This window comes from Quercus suber, unplaced genomic scaffold (assembly GCF_002906115.3).
Source record: "Quercus suber isolate HL8 unplaced genomic scaffold, Cork oak 2.0 scaffold_1052, whole genome shotgun sequence".
NCBI lineage: Eukaryota > Viridiplantae > Streptophyta > Magnoliopsida > Fagales > Fagaceae > Quercus > Quercus suber.
This window is the reverse complement of record NW_027070462.1, coordinates 122,049-138,793: the sequence shown is the minus strand read 5'-3', so window position 1 is coordinate 138,793 and position 16,745 is coordinate 122,049. Positions and strand designations below refer to the sequence as shown.

At 33.8% G+C, this 16,745-nt stretch overlaps 2 long non-coding RNA genes and 1 pseudogene across 2 annotated transcripts; 2 read left to right on the top strand and 1 right to left on the bottom strand.

Moving 5' to 3' along the window:
• Window positions 1–231: 231 nt before the first annotated feature.
• On the top strand, window positions 232–5,370 carry LOC112005099 (uncharacterized). Its single transcript, XR_002882180.2, has 2 exons — window positions 232–692; window positions 5,068–5,370. It is a non-coding gene; the product is annotated as an uncharacterized LOC112005099 (long non-coding RNA).
• A 682-nt stretch (window positions 5,371–6,052) lies between these two features.
• The window catches only part of LOC136065617 (cellulose synthase-like protein E6), a 19,110-nt pseudogene continuing 8,417 nt past the window's right edge, over window positions 6,053–16,745 (bottom strand).
• On the top strand, window positions 13,202–14,925 carry LOC112005094 (uncharacterized). Its single transcript, XR_002882178.2, has 3 exons — window positions 13,202–13,262; window positions 14,565–14,639; window positions 14,834–14,925. It is a non-coding gene; the product is annotated as an uncharacterized LOC112005094 (long non-coding RNA).

Sequence of the window (16,745 nt, the reverse complement as noted above, 5' to 3'; positions counted from 1 at the left end):
TTTTTTTTTTTTTTTTTTTTTTTTTTTTTTTTTTGTAAAAAGAAGTTATGAGGTTTAAATTGTAATTTAATCTATATATATCTATTCAACTTTTTTTTCTTTTTTTTGGGTAAACTCCCCCACCAAAAAAAAAAAAAAAACTACTGTAATATGTTAATGTAATCAATGTAAACTTCTTTTTCCAGAGAGAGAAAAAAAAAAAAAAAAAAAAAAAAAAAACACAAGCTTTTTTTGAATATAGAGTCACAATCACATTACTTTGCTGCCAAAGAAAATTCAGGGTTCCCACTCAAAATTTTTGGGTTCACACTAAATTAACTTTTGGTCTCCCATGTGTGCACACTTAAACAAAACACTCTCTCTCACTCTCATCACTCTTAGTCACCAAAAAAAAAAAAAAAATCAGACCTCACTCTCTATAACTCTCCCTCTCTCTCCCTTGCTGATGAACCTACCTTTGAATCGATGTCCATCACGCCGCAGCTGTCCTCCGATCTAAGGCTTTATACCGTCCAATCCACTATTGCGGCTTTCCCCACCCATCTTGCCACCGCCGTCCTTCATCTCCACCGAGAATTGGGCCAATATAATCGATCCTACCCTCTGCCCCTGACACCAACAACCTCCACCACAGCCACTGCGACCATCCCCAGACTCTTCCCCTCCCTCAACCGCCCAAAATGCTCTTGAAGGTATATGAATCCCTAAACTTTTTTTGCACATTTTGTGCATTTATTTGCTTTGATTTTATTTAAGTTTGTGATATGCTGATATTATACTTGAGTTTGTTAGGTTTTCAGCACATATATGGTATGATTTTGGACTTAGGCATTTGGGTTTGGATTGTTAAATGCTTGAATTTTGATTTAATTATTTCAGTCCAAATACTGTTCATTTATTTGTAATGTGGTATATATTGTTGAACTTGGATTTATATTGCAATAGGAATTTATAGTTTTGTGTATTGTGTGCTTGGCCCATTGGATGCCACTTAGGCCTCTTAACTACAAAGTGGTGGTGGTGCTCTCTTATCTCTTTAACCTCTGTCCTTGGTGAAGGAAGGCGTTGAGCTAGGTTCTTTGTGTGGCAGTAGTGCTAATAAAAATTTGACCATAGGCAATCTTGTTAAGGGGAGTATACCACTAATCACTTGGTGTTGTGTGCGTAAGGCAAGCACTGAATCAGTGGGTCATCTTTTGCATAATTTTTATTTTGTAAACTTTTTGTACTTGTTATTTGTCACCAAGTATTTGATGCAATGAATCAATGGGTCATCTTTTGCATAAATTTTATTTTGTAGACTATTTGTACTTGTTATTTGTCACCAAGTATCTAATTTCATCAATAGGCTATGATACTGTACAAGCTAAGTACTTTCTTTGGCAATGAATGTTGTCTGAGTCGTGTTAAGGATGTTTATACTCTACATGCTGTAATTTTTTATTTATTTATTTATTTTAAAATTTTTGGTGCTTTATATGTTAGTGTGACTATGGCTCTGCTAGACATGACATGAAATTCTTTTAGTCAAAGGAAATGGGACCCCATAATGTGACTGGCAGCAATATAATAGAAACTTCAGGGATTAAAGGGTGGATTGTATTTGTTTACAGCAAAAAATAATATCCAATCTTAACTGTAGTCCATACACTAACATGGAAGACTTTATATATACTTTGTAATGGATGGTATCCTATCCCCCTTGAAATGCCAAAATTGTAATGGTAAATAACCGTTTGATATTTATGTGCAAAAATCATCTGAGTTTCACAAAAGATTATTTGAGTTTGCTGTTGACTCTATCTGGGCTATTGCCACCTGTCATCTTTGGGTAGATCTGAATGTGAAAATTTTGGTTGTTTTTATCTTTTAGACCATCTACATAAAAAGTATTCGATCTCTTTTTCTATAGCTTGTGGTTGTACGCACTAACTTGAATGGTCACCTAAAGGCCTTGAAAGACTATTTTCTTTTAGCAGAAGAAGATTTCTTCAAGGAAAAATATGAATTTGTTTTTTGCTTCTTTGTGCATTTTTATTGGAGTACTCTTATGAGTGCAATGACTACCTTAAACTTTTTATTGAATGGCAATATATGTCATGCCAATTTTCGCACACCCCTTTGCGAATTTCTATATACCTTTAGGATGATACTTTAAAGTTAATAAATATGAAAATTGCTACAAATGATTTATGATAATGATAATGGATTAATGGAACCTCTTTTGCCCATTTATATTCTTGAACTTTTGTTGTTTATAAATATCTCTTGTATTTGGTATGTCTCTAGTTGTATATAAGTTCCAATGCATGTGTTATATATTAAAAAAAAATACTATACGTGTGACACTAAACTTTAGTTGCACCTTGTGTAACTTAACAAAAGTTACACCTAAACTTTGTTAGTATAATAGTATAGATTAGTATTTAGTATTAACAATTATATTAGGTAGGTATTAGTATAATAGTATAGATTATAGAAGGGTAAAAGAACTCTAGGTATTTTTTAAATTGTTATCAACTGAGAAGAATTAATGTAAAAGGCTTTGTAACTATTCTGATTTATATTGACACTTTTTAGCCATTTTGATGTTTTTTTTCATCAACAAGCAAAAAAGGGTTCTGTAGGTAATGCAGGTTGGTATACATTTTGTCAGTGAGATCCAATCTTATGGTAATTAAGTTGCAAATACAGCAGCTGGTATGGATTCAATCCAAGGTAAAACTACTAGTTTTAAAGACTTGAGGTAGGTTAAATTCTTTTAATTGGTCAGTATGTATTTCTGGTTGTGAACATCCTAGTTGGTTTTATTTTGATATTTATTCTAGCATTACTAAGTAGCTCATGAACTACTACTTCCTCTCTATCCTCATTCCTTTTCAACTTTCTAATCTTTTACAATTTTTGTTTGCAGATTTTGTTCTCAAATATAAAAACTGGTTTGAGTATGGGGAAAAAAAAATGTAGTTTTTATTTTATTCGCAATAAAACTAGGTTTGTTGTTGTTGTTGTTGTTGTTGTGTGTTTTTTATTTTTATTTTTTTTTTATTTTTTTTGCATTATATATCCACGTTTAAGGAATGATAAGGGATTAGTCTTGCTACAATTTATGTTGTGTGAGTCTATGAACTATGAACTTCCAAAGTCAATTTGCTCTTTATTTTGGAACTCAGCACAAGGATAAAATGAAATAATTTCTATGGTAGGTTTAAAGTGGGTTTATTCTATACGATTTTTGTTTCAACCAAAGTTAAATTCTAGTTTCGGTGTTGTTTGTTTGCCCCTTGAAGCTTGGATGGGGGAAAAAATCTAAATTGGGATTAATTCATTGAATAAAAAAGATTAAACCAATTATATGTTATATTGTTCATGGTTGATGTGGGCTCTATTATTTGGTCAACACCTCCTACCCTATTATACTAAGAATGAAAAAACCACAAAAAAAAAAAAAAAAAAAATTATGATGATGATGATGATTATTATTCTCACTACAGACTTTTGTTGTTGAGGAAGTAAATTGATACATCTTATTCATACCTTCTTTACTTTATCTTTATGCACTGGTTATCCTAGTAGTTTATAATTTAGACTTGGCTTTTACACGATTAGTAGCTTGCTGTAAGGTTGGGTTCCTCTTTCCGTGAGGTGGGCAATGAGTTGCAAAAGGGTGAGTACAATCTGCTTCATGATATCATACTACTCTATAATTATATGTCAAAATTACTGTTGTGGTGGGTTGTTGATTTGGAGTAAGCGGGTGGCTTGCATGGTGATATAAGGTGGTCTACTTTTCATTATAGGGAGTGTTGATTGTTATTTCTTTAAAATGTGTTCTTAGTTGGCTATAGATTGAATTTTTATTTTGTGCTTGTTTTATGTCTTTCATGGGAAATATGATTTGTAAAAGTGGCCAAAAGGCCATTTGGCAATAATTGAGAAGTAGGAGATACATACTTGTGGTTCCAAAAGCTATGCCCAAACGGTGGATCTCCTTGTAAGAATTAAAATTTATATATTAGTAACATGCCAAAAAATAATCAAACTTAAATTATTTTGCGTTTTAAAGTAGAAGTAAATGTGTTTTAACACCGTCACCCTATTTTTTTGAATTTAATGACATTGTTGTTGGAAAAAGATAATGGAAACCCAATAGAGATGACAAATAATAAGTGATTTTTTTATTTTTTTATTTTTTTTTGTGCTGGACAAATAAGTAAATAATAAGATGTGTATAACTTTTCATTTTAGGGTTAATAATATGGTGCTAGGCCCCCAAGGACATTAGTTGTGGTTCAATTTGTCAAATCTAATAATTGCATGCTTATGCAAACAAGTTGCTGATCTTTGCATTCAGCAGTCCTATATTTGCTGATTTCCTTAAGCTTAGATCACCATTCTATCACCAAAATGGCATTAGGGTTTTCCAGGCAAACATGCACCATTTTTGGCTTTAGAAAGTCTAATACATTGGATATGAAAGCTAAACATTTTGACACTTCTGTGGTGGAATTTTCACATTTTGTATTAACATAGAATTGTCAAAATTTGTTAGTAAAATGAGTCACATGCAAACACGCACATCAAAAGCCTGTTGTGATGTGTGATACATTATTAATGAGAGGAACCTTATATCTCACTTTACTCCTGATAGTGTAGTCAAAGATTGTTATATATGTTTTTTGCCTTTACGTTGCATCTTTCAAATACAAGAAACCTTAAATTGGATTCTTAACGCAACGCTATTTAGTAGTCACATTTTTTGTGACTTTTGACTAATGTCATATATAACGCAATATTAAACGTTTTTCTATACTGATTATACTCTTCAAGTTTCAAAATGATAGGAGATAAAACCATCTCATTAGTAAACTATTCAAAACTATAATTTTTTTTCTTTTAATGTTGTTTTGAATTTATTAAATGCATGGATTCATGAGTTTTATATTATAAATAGATAAAAAATTTGACATTCACAATAATTATAAATAGATGTGATTTAATGGTGATACTGACAAAATACTAATACATTGACGTAAACTAATCCATTGTGCGTTTATTATATTGTAGGATGGTGATGATGATTTGGCAGCGGATGTCCATTCTCCCAGTGATAACCGTGTATCATCTGCTGATAGACATTAGACAATGATGACGTAGACGGTGGGCCTTATTTTGAAGTAACTACCTCGACATTTTGATATTTATAATAAAGTTTCAAACTTTGATCTATATATGTTATAGTTGGAAACTTTATTATAAAATTCTAGACAGTTGGGATGTATTATTTTGTGTATAATAATCTAGATATTTGGGATGTAATTATTAATATGGTGTAATTAAATATATTTGGTTTGTTGGTTTAAAGTGGAATTGTATTTGCTATTGGAAAATATGAATTTTAGGTTCTATAAAATATTTATTACAGGTGCTATGAATTGTAGGTTCATTACAGGTGCTACAAATTATTAAAAAAAAAAAAAAAAAACCCTATTACAGCGCTTTACAAATTGTTCGAATAGGGTATGGCATTAGTAGGGCCTATTACGATGTTTTAAAAACATTGTTATAGGGCATATTTCTAATTTCGTAAATGCCCTATACCGACATTCTTAAAACACTGGCACAAGCAATACCTATTCCATCATTTTCAAAAGTGCTGGTATAGGCCTTATTACTATATCCATTAAAGACTTATACCAGCGCTTTTGAAAACGCTGGAATAGGTATTGCCTATGCTGGCGCTTTTAAAAGTATTGGTATAGATTATATTCATATTTCTGTTCATATTTCTGTAAGTACCCTATAAGGACGGTTTTAAAATTGCTGGTATAGATACACCTATACTGGCTTTTTTTTTTTTTTTTAATTAAAAAGCGCTGGTGTATGTCCTGAAAACCACCGGTACCTATAGGGTATGAAAAGTGTCGAGACCTATATCGGCAGTTTTGGGAAAGCGTCAGGATAGGTCTGGCGACCCTATATTGATTGTCACTGCGCGACGGTTTAAAGTGCCGGGATAGCCTTTTTTGGCTTATTCCTGCGCTTTTTTGGGCTATCCCAGTGGTTTTGAAAATGCTGGGATAGCCCCAGTTTTTTTGTAGTGATAGTACAACGTAGTCAAGTAGTTTGGAGCCCATAACAAGTAGATACAATATGAAAGTTGAAGTTTTAAGGGAATCATTTTATATCCAATCACAAAGGGACAATTCCTAGAGGCAAATTTATGAAAATCACCTTTAGTCCATCTTTTGTGTTGTACAAGTGACTGTAGTAGTGTTGTGGGAGCAACTCCTAGAAAGCCCTTCCTTTTTGGATTGAAATATATGGATCTCCAACCTCGACATTGCATGGCTAATCCTGTTAATAAAACTTCTACTACACAGTCATACTTCAAACCCATCTGCAAATAAGTGTATAGGAGGTTCAAATGAATTGTACACATACACACACATCACAAATAAGCATATAGGTGGTTCACATGAATTGAACACACACACACGCACACGTAGATCTCTTTTCCCCATTGGGAGTTCTTTTCATAGCTAGAACTTGCAAGGACTTTGCATTTCTCTTCTAGTACACTTGTACTCTCCTCTACACTTCTATTGCTCAATCTCTTCCAATCTACCTTAAAATTCTTGCTATACTTTTGCCTAGAAAGAGTCTCTCTTCTGTGGAAGCACCCAGTACCAATATAGCAACATCCTTCATTCCCATCATATCTTGGCATCTCCATCTTTGTTTCAATGTATAGCACGATAGAAATTTCGTTACAATTTTCTCTAGTCAAGGGTATGCATTTCCAATTCAACATATTGAAATCACTATAAGTTAACTTTTGATGCTTACCTCCATTATTACATTCAAGGAACTACTGTAAACATCATTTTTGGTTAGGTTCTCAAATGCTTGTGGAAATTGTACAAAGCCAACTTCATTTCCATTTTCTTCATCCATAAAAAAGCATAAAGCTTCTCTAAGTGACTTTGAATTGTTTGAGTAGATATCGCAATCCACGTTAAGAATTATTGGACTCTTGCTTATCCCCAGTGACAGCCTTGCCTAATTTTTTTTTATTAGGAAAAAGATGATTATGAGTATGTAAGGTTGAATTTTATCAACCATCTTGTTGGCTTTATTCTGTACCAATTTGCTTGTATTTCAGCACTTAGTAACCCTGTATTTAGGTGTTATTCATGTAAGAGTAGAGTGTCAGAGAGTGTGAAGAAATGCTCAAGATTGTGCAAAGAAGCAGGAACTCGCGGCTGACTCACGACTTGCAAGCCGCCAACTACAGCACACGTGAGAAGCATGTGGGGAGGTGAAGGGTCACGCCAGCTATCGTACTACAGGACAAAAGTCCCAGGCTGGCCAGGCCGTTAACTCGCTGCTTGAACTTGCGACTTAGACCAGTCGCGAGGCTAAGCCGCTAACTTGCCCTGTTTGGGAAAAACTGACTCTTCGCATTCCTTTCTGACCCCACTATATATAGACCCTTATACCCACGAAATGTAGAGAGCTTCTAGAGAGAATTTTGAGAAAGAAACATTAAAGAAAAACAAGATTGCCTCATCCCCAATCTTCACTAAGAGACTCTTTAAATTCCTCTACTCTCTTCCTCTCCATTGATACATCCTTGAGAGGTTCTTGACCAAATCATTTTCTCACCACACCCACGTCTGTGAGAAGGTCTTTTGGTGCTTAGGAAAGCAGTTTGGAAGGGACCAATGGTTATTGGTTGATGCTATGGGCTATAGCGGAATTCGGTAAGCTAGAGAAGAAAAAGGTTCAGCGCAACCTCGTTGGAGCAAGAAGCTTGAAGGGCTTAGGTACCTGGGTAGATTAGGCTTGGAGGATTTATTGCTGTTCATGTATCCCAACTACATTTTCTAATGGATTATTAACTGCTTAGAGGGCGGTAGAGAGGTTTTACGCCGAAGGCTTCAGTTTCCTCTTCGATAACACATTACATGTTGTCCTTGTGTTTGCATCTCTCTTCCCTTTATCTTTGCCTTTTATTTTCTATTGTGGATGTGATAATAATTGGCTTAGATTGTTTATCAATTCTATGTTTGGCTTATATTTATGTTACGCACATTAATTGTTTGATAATAAGCTTGAATTGGTAATTTGTAATTGGGGGTCTAAACGTTCAAGGGTGTTTTACAACATTATTTGAACTTTCAGAGTATAACATACTAACAAACTAAGAATTAGCTTGGTGAAGCATTTTGCATGCAGATATGATGTATGGTTTACCATTGCATTCATGGCTCCTACGTTAAAATGGTGATGGTATTGGGGTCTCTTTTCACGTGCCAAGTATACCAAGGTAGGTAAAGGTTGTCCTTGAATGTCGACAGCCTCAGAGTCTTTCCTATCAATAAGTATCTACAAATTATTTATTATTAATTAATTAACTAAGCCATGCAATCGTATAAAATTTAAATACTAAAGTATATTTAATTCATGAGACAAAGAGAATATAAAGTATGTACTTGAAGAATTGTTTGATGGTCACGTCGGCTTGCAACCAATATCCACTCATTGAATCCCTTGTGTTCTTTGCTTATCTCTACAGATATTCGACCTAGTTTTGTGATGTTTTCAATCCGTTTCTTCATATCTTCATCAATATAGCTATTTTTGGCCCTTAGTTTAGAAATAAGTTCATTTTTTAGTTCATAAAGGCCCATACCCATCAACGAACAAACATTCCTTCTATTTTCTAGCGAAACCCATCACCATAAAGGTCTTATAATTAGCTAAAATTGGTCTCTCTTCACCATGGCCAAAATTAAAAAAGTTTCTTTACCATTTTATTCCCACATCACCATATATTTACTCACCCACTCATATAAGAGTAGTTTTCATCATTTACCATATATCCTTCCACATAATCCATCATGGGCATAAGAACCTTAGTTAAATATTTGCTGCACTAAGTTGGGGGTCTTTCTCTCCCTTCATTCCATTTTAATTTTCCTCTTTCACTTGTAATTATGAAACCTTTAATCCTTGTTTATTGCTATTATAATGAAGGTCATAATGTCTTGGATACTATGAAAATTTTCCCTCATGTTTACTTAATAATAATGAGGAAAATATGTGATTTTTATGATGTAAACACATTTATTAACTAATCCAACGTTACCGCTAGATGTCTATCATATTCATTGTTAGACCATTTTCCTCTTGTGTTAATGGGCCCACTTTTATATTGACTGACTATGGAAAAAATGCATAATTTTTACTAAGCGAATACATTTATTAATATTATAGACATCTACCGTTGGATGTTTCTCTTGTTTACCACTGGATTATTATTTAAGCACTTATTATGGTGAGTCATCCATTGTGCTAGCTTATCTTTGTAGGAAGTATTTTTTGGAGCCTTATTATAATTTTGTTGTATGCAACCTAGACCACGAGTAAAACTGGGCTTTTCTCACTTCACCGATAACCTTTAGGCCATTTTCTAAGCCTAAAGTGGAGTCTCGGTCTTGGCTTCCCAAATATCATATTCACAAAGAAAAAACTCCTTCTAACAAAAGTTTACTTCATATACAATGCATCTAGAAAAACATAAACATATATATAAGTTTATGTTTATATATATATACACACACAAGAAGTATTTTTGCTTCATCTAAAAGATAAACAAAAGGTTTATTTTTGAAATTATGAGTTCTAGATATATAGTTCAAATTTTTATTAATTTTGGACATTGTATTGAATTAGCACTGAAAGTTGTAATTAATGAGATTATTTATGGTAATTGTATTCTCATTGAATAGACTATTTTAAATATTTTTATTTTGTTTTTTCCATCTAAAATTAGAAATAATTTGGCTAAATCCTAGTAACAAATGTAACACTAAAAACAATCATAGTTCTCGGTCATAAACACTTGGACTGAGAATATGGGGACATAAACTGGTTAAGTAATGTTCCTTGAATAAATTATGAATGTTCAAATTAGTCTTAAAATCTAGTCTTTTTCCAAACATAAGAGTAGATTATGAATTATCAAATTAGTCCTAATTAAAGTCTTAGAGAATTAGGTCAACATTATATCTATTAAGAACTAAATTTTGTTGCAAATCTATCTACATTGAGGGTGAATGCAAACGGATAAGTTGAGTGAAAATATCGTTTAAAGGATCATAATGACTAAGTCTTTAAATTTTCTTACAAACTAATACTTGTCGAAAGACCAGTTTATATATAAAGGAAACTTACTAAAACCTTTATTCCATTGAAGTTGAAAAAAAATTACAAAGTAGAAGAACTAAATTATAGGAGATGTAGAGTCAAAATATATATCTAAACAAAACTATTTATTATCGAATCAACATACTATTATTTTTTTACTCATCTGACTACTTCATTATTATTAATTTTAAATATTGATTTTCAAAAAAAAAAAAAATATATTTCTTATGCTGAAAACACTTCATAAAGGATTTCACTTATGTTTCTATATAGACATGTCTTGAACCAACTAATGAAACTTCTCTCTTTTTGGGTGCAATTAATATTAAATGTAGGGTTGTTGATGATGAATTTAACAAGAGCACTCTAAAGTTTCACACGTTTGTGGGCAATGAATGTTTGTGTTTATGTGTGTATATATATATATATCTGTTTATACTTTTGTCACATATATGCATTTATGAACATATATGTATGGTTATGGTTATGTATATGTTCCCATATGCATTGCATGTGAAATAAAATTTTCATAATAATAAGTCATGAATTAACTTAGAATAATTTTTTTTTTTAGAATACTAAGTATTTTAACACACACACATGGGGAGATAAGAGAAGGTTTTAAAGAAACTGACAATGATGTATATCAATTAACTTAAAAATTAGATTTTTCTAAAACAGGTGAAACCAAATTCTCACATAGAGAAATATATATATATATATATATTATGTGCTCATAAAATATATTTTCAGATTTAATTTAACATATTATGGATAAATCAATAAATATATAAAAGTATGAACCTTAGTCATAATGGCCTAAGATTTTGTGACGCATCCATCGGGAATTCTTTTTATTTAGCCTTCCACACCATCAAACACTTGCATTTGTTTGAAAGTATTAATTCATTATTATGTGTTAAAGGATAAATACATTTATTTATATGCACTAATTATTTCTTACCAAGAAGTTTATGTGATCTCTATATATTAATTATAGTCCCAAAACCAGTATATCAAATGCAAAACATATAATTACAGTGATATCGCACTACAAAAAACATGACTTTTTTCAACCCACTTTTTTCAAGGGTTCACTGAAAATGGTTGAAACAAACGCTAATAAACTGGCGTGTTGATTAAAATCTAACTAATCTTGTTACAATGGTCATTAAAACCCTTGAAATAAACTAATAAATTAAAATCCCGCGTAATTGCTGCCTCCAATTTTTACATTTTTCAACGAAATTCTAACACAACCCTTAATAAAAGATATCAAATGTTTCAACCATCGAAAAAAGTCTCTGTCCCCCTCAAACTCAGAATTCAGAAACCAATTTTCGAATAAAGTCTTTGCTCATCTCTTAGAAAATTCTTTGTCTCTTTCTCTCGAACTTTCAAAAACTTTCATGGAGTCCAACAACAACAAAACACAAAGACCATCAAATTCCTCTGCAGTTATGGCGGGAAAATCCTCCCTCGCTACACCCGACGAACTCTTCTTTATGTTGGTGGCTGTCACGTGTCCTCGCCATCGATCGCTCTATTTCTTTCACATGTTTTGTGTGCTCTTCCCATTTTCAGATTCGATTTTTGTGAATTCATTTGGTTTTTTGTGAATAATTAATCAATTTTTTTTTCTTCTTTTGTTGTTACTGAGTTGATGGTGAAGCTCGAAGAGTTTTGTGGCTCATCGGTGAATCTTCGGTGTCAATTGCCGACCGGCGACTTGGAAACCCTAATTTCGATCACATCGACCATAGGTTGAGGCACAATGGCCGGCGATCCTATCTCCGATGATGACTTGCCGTTGATAGTTAGAGCTTTCTCCTCCACCTTTTGTCCGATTACAGGTCTCTGTGTGTGTTGTTTGTTTCTCGAGGAAAAAAAAATTGAATTTGGAAATTACCTAGTAGAACTTTGTAAAGAATTTTTTGGTATTCTCTCTTGTTTTCTCTCTCTCATTCGCTCAATTGATATTTCTCTTCCTCGCCAATAATATAATTTGGGGCTAGGGTTTGGATACTTTGGAAATGGAATTATATACCAGTCCTTTGGAATCTGAAGAATGGTTTGAACATATTATATTGAAGAAATGCTTAAAAAGGAGTTGGTAAGTGTTAATGGTGTAGTATTTCACTAATATCAATTTAAGTATGGGTTGGATCTATGAGGTTTTTTTGTGTTGCTGTGTTTGTTAATTTTAGGTTTCCTGTGGAAACGAGCATTGGTTTATCAATAGTATCAATTTAATTTTTACTTTGTTTGGGTCATTGCAATTCAATGCTCTGTTCAACTTCTGTACATTGCAGAGATTTTTTACACTCATTTTGTTTATAAAACTTACTTGAGCTTATGAAGTTTATAAATTCATTTTCAAGTTATGTAGCTTGGAATTGGCAATCTATTTTTCCCTTATATTTGTTATTGTTCTATTCCAATGAATACAGAGCCTACATTCTTTTTTCTTTTTGATAAGATGTTATGTCTGACCTGAAAGTATTAACTTGGTGTAGTTATGGCATGGTGTCAATGCATCATATTGATGCATTATAAACTTGTAAAACTTCCTGTAGTGCTAGAAAATTCACCATTTGAGTATGTGGGTCACAGGAATAAGACCTTCCATCTGAGTTAAAATTTTGATTGCAGATATGGGCAATTTGACATTTTAATGATGACTTCCAAGTTTTCATGAAGCATTCCTTTACCTTAACATTAAAATTAATTACTACGACTAATGCCGTTCAAAAATGTACTTACAAGTATGCGGTCAATGATACAAATGATTTTAATGTCTTTTACAATCATGCAAACTCTAATTACCTTTCTTCTATTATCTATTGTTTTAGCAGTGTGGAAATTCTAAAATTCCATTTGGTGTTTGCAACTCGGTTTACCTTCAGGTTGCTATCGGGTTCTCTGACACATCTGCTTTCCTTCATGAACTGACTCCTTTCTAAATGGTGTTCCTATTTTACTTGTCATTGCAGCTTTCTCAATGTACTATTTCAGGGTCATTATTAAAGTATCTCTCAAAGTTGCAGGTAATAGTTTCAACCATTTGTTTGGTAAAGTAGAGCCTATAAAGAGCTAGTTATTCACTCTGTAAGGTTGAATTTAATCAACCATCTTGTTGGTTTTATTCTGTGCCAAATTTGATTGTAATTTGGCAATTAGTAACCCTGTATTTAGGTGGGAATCATATAAAGGTAGTGAGTGAGAGAGTGTGAAGAAATGCTTAAGATTGTGTAAGGATGCAGAAACTCACGGCTGGGACTCGAGGGTAACTCGTGACTGGCAAGCCGCCAATTGCAGCACACGAGTGAAGTGTGCAGAAAAGATGAACAGTCATGCCAGTTGGAGCATTACAGGACAAAAAGTCCAGCCTGGTCGTTCTGTTATCTCGCGACTTGAACTCGCGACTCAGTCAAGTCGCGAGGCCAAGCCGCCAACTAGCTCTGTTTTGAAAAACCTAACTCTTCTCATTCCATTCTCACCCTAGTATAAGTACCCCTTATACTCATGAAATGTAGAGAGCTTCCAAAGAGAATTTTGAGAGAGAAACCCTAGAGAAAAACAAGATTGATTCATCCACAATCTTCACATAGAGACTCTTCAAATTCCTCTACTCTCACCCTCTCTATTATTACATCCTTGAGAGGTTCTTATCAAAATCATTTTCTCACCATACCCATATTTGTGAGAAGGCTATTTGGTGCTATGGAAAGTAGTTAGGAAGGGACCAATGATTATTGGTTGATGCTATGGGCTATAGTGGAATTTGGTAAGCTAAAGAAGACAAAGGTTCCGCACAACCTCGTTGGAGCAAGAAGCTTGGAGGGCTTAGGTACACTGGGTAGATTAGGCTTGGAGGGTCTTCTGCTGTTCATGTATCCCAACTTCATTCTTTAGTGGATTATTGACGGCTTGGAGGGCGGCGGAGAGGTTTTATGCCGAGGGCTTCGGTTTCCTCTTCGATAACACATCGTTGTGTTGTCCTTGTGTTTGCATCTCTCTCTCACTAATCTTGGCCATTTAATTTCTGCTGTAGATGTGACTTTATTTGGTTTAGATTTTTTATCAATTCTGATATTAGCTTGTGTTCATTTTCTGCACATATATTGTTTGACATTAAGCTTGAATTGATAAGTTTGTAATTAGGGGTCTAAACGTTCATAGTGTTTTATACGCGATTTGAACATTCACACTCATATTTTGGACTTCCTGTTTAATGACTTAAGTTGGTTTTATTGATCATTAAATGCCTATATTGATTTAGTTGACGAAGACTTCTTTTTCTTTTTCTTTTATGTTCAATAGGTTTCTCAGTTTTGTAAATCTTGCAGGTTGATGAAGAGCCAGCAATTAGAACAAATACTACCATTTTACTTGGGAATATTGCAAGTCACCTAAATGAAGGGGTTAGTATAAGCAATTTTGGATTTTATTGATTCATTGGCATCCTGAATAACTTGATATTCTTGTTTGATATGCTTGTTCTCAAATGTCATGCTTTCTTCCTTTTTTCATTATGGTCTAATTGGTCGTCATAAGCATATTTTGCTAAATGTTCCTTTTGTGAGTTTCAACTGATGGTTTCATATCTACAATGCAGACAAGGAAGAGAGTTTTGATTAATGCATTTACTGTTCATGCATTGCGTGATACTTTCTTGCCTGCCCGAGGAGTAGGTATCAGAACTCTATGATATTTGTCTGTGGCATTAAAAATATTTCTACGTTTTGTTAATAAAAAAAATTGTGCATTTTATCTTCCATCTTCACTTCTTTAGATGTTGGACGTTGATTAACTCCAATGTTGTTGTGCCAATTAGTTTATGCACCAATTCAAAATTTTATTGTGTCAGGGATCATGGCTCTATATGCCACCAGTGCTTATTATGACGTCACTGAGATTGCAACTCGGATTCTACCGAATGTTGTTGTACTTACCATTGATCTTGACAGGTTAACTATTCTTCAAATGATTTGCCAATTATTATTTTAGCCATTTTCCTGGTGTAAATGTTTGGGGCTGTGCTTTTTTAAACACTCATTTCCTTTTATTCAACTGTTTTTGCCTGTCCTATTTTATTTCTTATGCTGATTAAGTCTTCCCCTTTCCAACTAACTGTCCAGTGGCCTATCAATCCTAACAAATATTACACGATGATTGACAATATTTCATTTCCTGTATGCAAACTCTCACTTGATGAACGGTTCATGAACTTATTCTTTTATCTCTCAAGATTTGCTTTTTAGGGTGGTTGTTCTAGGCTGGGTTTAAGCCCGATAGCGAGTTTGATTAAACTAGTGGCCCTGTAAAGTTTGTTCTTACATATGAAATAATGGCTCAAGTATGTTTCTTCATTTTTCCTTCCTCAGCTCTTCCATCTGTTTGCCTTTTTAGTTGCACTGTTTTTGGATTTTGCAATATTTCTATTTTATTTTATAATACAATTATCACTTTCCCAAGTTATATTTAATGGATCATTTGATCACATGAATATTGATGCTACCAGAAACCATCCCTTTATTTCTTAATAAGTTAATATATTAATATACTAAGATACTTATTCCTTGAAAGTTCAATATGTGTCTAAAACACCCTTGAACTTAAGACCCCCAAATACAAAATTACCAATTCAAGCTTTATATCAAAAATATATGTGCGGAAAATGATAACAAGTTATAACAGAATTGATAAACAATCTAAACCATAAATAATCACAATCACAGAGTAATTAAATGATAAAATAAAGGAAGAGAGATGCAAACACAAGGACAACACACGATGTGTTATCAAGAGGAAACCGAAGCCCTCTTAAAACCTCTCGCCGCCTCCAAGGGTCAATAATCCACTAGAAAATGTAGTTGGGATACATGAAAGCAATAGACCCTCCAAGCCTAATCTACCCAGGTACCTAAGCCCTCCAAGCTTCCTGCTCAACGAGGTTGGCGAACCTTTTTTTTTCTGCTTACGGATTCCGCTATAAACCATAGCATCAACCAATAACATTGGTCCCTTCCAAACTCTTCCCTTACACCAAAATGAAGACGTGGGTGTGATGAGAAAAGGATTTGGTCAAAAACCTCTCAAAGATGTATCAATGGAGAGGAAGAGAGTAGAGGAATTTGAAGAGTCCTTAGTGAAGATTGGGGAAGGCAATCTTGTTTTTCTCTGGGTTTCTCTCACAAAATTCTCTCTGGAAACTCTCTCCATTTGGTGGGTATAAGGGTCTATATATATGGTGAGTGTTTGAGAATGGAAAGACAATTTTTCCCAAACAGGGCTGGTTGGCGCTTGCCTCGCGATTGGTCTAGTCGCAAGTTCAAGCCCGAGATAACGGCCTGGCAGCCTGGACTTTTGTCCTGTAGTGGACAGCTGGCGCGACCCTTCACTCCCCTTGTGCTTCTCACGTGCCTGCAGTTGGGGCTTTCCAGTCGCGAGTCAGCTGCGAAACTCTGCTTCTTTGCACAAACTTGAGCTTTTCTTCACATTCTCTTCACAACTACCCTTACATGAAT